Source organism: Cottoperca gobio, unplaced genomic scaffold (assembly GCF_900634415.1).
Source record: "Cottoperca gobio unplaced genomic scaffold, fCotGob3.1 fCotGob3_467arrow_ctg1, whole genome shotgun sequence".
Classification (NCBI taxonomy): domain Eukaryota; kingdom Metazoa; phylum Chordata; class Actinopteri; order Perciformes; family Bovichtidae; genus Cottoperca; species Cottoperca gobio.
The window spans coordinates 1-5,000 of record NW_021167025.1 but is presented as its reverse complement, the minus strand read 5'-3'; the positions used below and the strand labels follow the sequence as shown (position 1 = coordinate 5,000).

Sequence of the window (5,000 nt, the reverse complement as noted above, 5' to 3'; positions counted from 1 at the left end):
TGGACTCACACCTGGACTTACACCTGGACTCTGAAAACACCTGGATTTACAGCTGGACTCAGAGCTGGATTCACACCTGGAATCAGAAAACACCTGGACTCACACCTGGACTCTGAATACACTTGGACCCACACCTGGACTCGCATCTGGACTCGCAACTGGACTCTGAAAACACCTGGATTTACACCTGGATTCACAGCTGGATTCACAGCTGGATTCACAGCTGGACTCTGAATACACTTGGACTCACACCTGGACTCACACTTGGACTCTGAAAACACCTGGACTCTGAAAACACCTGGACTCACACCTGGACTCACAGCTGGACTCACAGCTGGACTCACAGCTGGACTCACAGCTGGACTCACAGCTGGACTCGCACCTGGACTCGCACCTGGACTCTGAAAACACCTGGACTCACACCTGGACTCTGAAAACACCTGGACTCACACCTGGACTCTGAATACACTTGGACTCACACCTGGACTCTGAATACCCTTGGACTCACACCTTTGCCAAGGAGATCCTCCCCAAGTTCTTCAAGCACAACAACATGGCCAGCTTCATCAGGCAGCTCAACATGTATGGACTCTGAATGCACCTGGATTCACAGCTGGACTCACATCTGGACTCTGAATACACCTGGACTCACAGCTGGATTCACAGCTGGACTTTGAATACACACCTGGACTCACACCTGGACTCTGATTACACCTGGAGTCACACCTTGACTCTGAAAACACCTGGATTCTGAAAACACCTGGACTCACAGCTGGATTCACACCTGGACTCTGAATACACTTGGACTCGCACCTGGACTCTGAATACATCTGGACTCACAGCTGGATTCACACCTGGACTCACACCTGGACTCTGAAAACACCTGGACTCACACCTGGACTCACAGCTGGACTCAAAGCTGGATTCACAGCTGGATTCTGAATACACACCTGAACTCACACCTGGACTTTGAATACACAACTGAACTCACACCTGGACTCTGAAAACACCTGGACTCACAGCTGGACTCACAGCTGGACTCACAGCTGGACTCACAGCTGGACTCTGAATACACCTGGACTCACAGCTGGACTCACAGCTGGACTCACACCTGGACTCTGAATACACCTGGACTCTCACCTGGACTCTGAATACACCTGGACTCTCACCTGGACTCCGAAAACACCTGGACTCACACCTGGACTTTGAAAACACCTGGACTCACACCTGGACTCTGAATACACCTGGACTCACACCTGGACTCTGAATACACCTGGACTCTGAATACATCTGGACTCACAGCTGGATTCACAGCTGGATTCACAGCTGGACTCTGAATACACACCTGAACACACACCTGGACTTTGAATACACAACTGGACTCACACCTGGACTCTGAATACACCTGGACTCTCACCTGGACTCTGAATACACCTGGACTCTCACCTGGACTCCGAAAACACCTGGACTCACACCTGGACTCTGAATACACCTGGACTCACACCTGGACTCTGAATACACCTGGACTCACACCTGGACTCTGAATACACCTGGACTCTGAATACACACCTGAACACACCTGGACTCTGAATACACACCTGAACTACACACCTGGACTCTGAATACACTTGGACTCTCAACTGGACTCTGATTACACCTGGACTCTGATTACACCTGGACTCTAATTACACCTGGACTCACACCTGGACTCTGATTACACCTGGACTCTGATTACACCTGGACTCTAATTACACCTGGATTCACACCTGGACTCTGAATACACACCCAGACTAACACCTGGACTTTGAATACACAACTGAACTCACACCTGGACTCTGAAAACACCTGGACTCACACCTGGACTCTCACCTGAACTCTGATTACACCTGGACTCTAATTACACCTGGACTCACACCTGGACTCTGATTACACCTGGACTCTCACCTGGACTCTGATTACACCTGGACTCTAATTACACCTGGACTCACACCTGGACTCTGATTACACCTGGACTCTCACCTGGACTCTGATTACACCTGGACTCTAATTACACCTGGACTCTAATTACACCTGGACTCTCACCTGGACTCTGAATACACTTGGGACTCACAGCTGGACTCTGAATACACTTGGGACTCACAGCTGGATTCACACCTGGACTTTGAATACACAACTGAACTCACACCTGGACTCTGAATACACCTGGACTCACACCTGGACTCTGAATACACCTGGACTCTCACCTGGACTCTGATTACACCTGGACTGTAATTACACCTGGACTCACACCTGGAGTCTGATTACACCTGGACTCTCACCTGGACTCTGATTACACCTGGACTCTAATTACACCTGGACTCACACCTGGACTCTGATTACACCTGGACTCTCACCTGGACTCTGAATACATCTGGATTCACACCTGGACTCTGAATACACACCCAGACTAACACCTGGACTCTGAAAATCCACATGACTGGAGGAAAATAACTCTGGGTTTTACAACTTTTGGGACCTGATGATTTAAATCAGGCTGTTCAAGTGTTCGTACTGGGGAGTAGATTTACCTCAACGTCTCTTTGTCAATTGAAAATCTTTTTGTAAGTCAACAGAAAAAGTATTTTTAGGCCCCATGGCGCCAGGTGACTGACACATAAGTTTTAATTTCACGCTCTTCCTGGGGGCTTGATCAGGAGCGTTTTTATGTTTAATATTAAACCCTGAACTGTAAACACGTGATCGGTTCTTCTTCTGTGGTTAGACAGACGGCCCTGTAATGTTCCTGCTTCATTCACACAAAGGCCTCCAGACATTTATCTGAAATGTTACAAAGTGTTGAGTCAACACACACACACACACACACACACACACACACACACGCACTGTTCAGTTATTACTTGAAAGTTTTCATCTTCTGTCTCTGAGCAGGTTCATCAACTTCCTGTGTGTGTGTGTGTGTGTGTGTGTGCGTGCGTGTTGGAATGTCAGCTATTCAGTATGGAGCCGTACCGTGCCAGGACAGGCTGGGAACACCCGACACACACACACACACACACACACACACGCAGTATTAAAGTATTAATATAAAACCGTGAAGTGCAGATTTAAATCTTCCGACTCTGCTGTAATATTCTGCTCATTTACGATCCACCCACCAGACACAGTTACACAAATCTAACTTTTAAACTCGCTGCTTTGCAGGCTGCGCCGCTTTGTTTTAACAGCTACCAACCGGATTCCAACCGCAGAACCGACACTGATAACGGACATTTCATCAGGTAGTTAGAGCCGAATGAAAGAACGTTTCACCTCGTTTCTGAAGATATATTCATTCGTTTCTTTCACTTTTAGGAATAGACAGATAGGCAAGAACATTTAAAACGGTCAGATTTCTAAAAGAGTCTGGCGCGTGGCTATCAGACACGCCTGACTCTCACACGCTCCTTCCTTCCTGCAGCAGCTGCAGCACGGGACAAGTTGGAGCCGTGAAAAGGGGACAGAGTGATCCGGGTTAGACTCACCTCTGCTCGGCGAGCCGCTCTGCGGTCCACCGGGGTCCAACCGGCGCGGAGAGATTTCCAGAAACCCGCAGACAGTCCAGCGGAGAGAAACCTGCACGATCCGCAGAGAGATCCGCAGAGAGAGCCGCACAACAGGTCCGACAGAGGCCCCGCCCGCTCCGCGCAGTGCAGGGAGGCTTTTCAACGCTCCTCAGTGCCTGGCTCCTCTGAGGGAAGAGAACCAACAACCTGCTGCTGCCGCCTGGCTCCTCTGAGGGAAGAGAACCAACAACCTGCTGCTGCCGCCTGGCTCCTCTGAGGGAAGAGAACCAACAACCTGCTGCCGCCTGGCTCCTCTGAGGGAAGAGAACCAACAACCTGCTGCTGCCTGGCTCCTCTGAGGGAAGAGAACCAACAACCTGATGCCGCCTGGCTCCTCTGAGGGAAGAGAACCAACAACCTGCTGCCGCCTGGCTCCTCTGAGGGAAGAGAACCAACAACCTGCTGCCGCCTGGCTCCTCTGAGGGAAGAGAACCAACAACCTGCTGCTGCCTGGCTCCTCTGAGGGAAGAGAACCAACAACCTGCTGCTGCCTGGCTCCTCTGAGGGAAGAGAACCAACAACCTGCTGCCGCCTGGCTCCTCTGAGGGAAGAGAACCAACAACCTGCTGCTGCCTGGCTCCTCTGAGGGAAGAGAACCAATAACCTGATGCTGCCTGACAAAACTAACAAATACTCATATTTACATTTACTACTTTCCACTCGTTGTGAAGTGCCTTGCTCTGAGGTGGCCGCCCCGCTGTTCTATTTAGAAGCCTAACCCCCACCCGTCCCTGTACCCCCCATTTTTCCAACATATTATGAGTGTAATTAAAATATGTCATGAAACTAGACAAATATGTATATACAATAAATACACTTATATAATAAGTAAAAATTAAATGTTCAGTAACTTTGTTAAAAATGTTCCTGCTGTTTGTTGTAAAACACTTAATGTGGTTCAGTGTTTCTTTGTGTACAATGTTTTACTTTAGTTTACTGTTAATAAGATTATGAGCAAAGCTCTCCAGTTATTTAAATATATTTATATTCATATATATTAATTGGTTCGTAAAAGTGATTTAAAGTCAATATATTAAACATGTCTCACAGAAATCATTATTCAATCACATTCTATTACTTTTCATTAATGTATGTAACATATAGGTTATATAGAAACATCTCATCAAATATATAAAAATCTCAAAGTTTATATCAAATTATATTGATCAACAGACATGTTGGGATTACAGTGTCAAATATATTTATTAAATAAATCATCTGTTGATGTTTTAATAAACAGGACACTGAACATGCTTCCTGTTGGACTCTTTTACAGTTTTTAATTAAAGTCGTCGTCTAAAAGAAGCTTCAGTAAAAGTTCATTAATATTATTATCAACATAACAAACTTTAAATCAGTTATATTATTGCATCATTATTAAGAAGTTGTTCTTTATGT

General features: G+C 46.8%; 1 protein-coding gene across 1 annotated transcript in view; it reads right to left on the bottom strand.

Annotated features, from left to right (window-relative positions):
- plxnb3 (plexin B3) overlaps positions 1 to 3,657 on the bottom strand; it is a gene marked incomplete at its 3' end in the record, with an annotated part of 68,627 nt that extends 64,970 nt beyond the window's left edge. The window contains 1 exon segment of the mRNA XM_029428119.1: positions 3,522 to 3,657.
- Between the last annotated feature and the right edge of the window lie 1,343 nt (positions 3,658 to 5,000).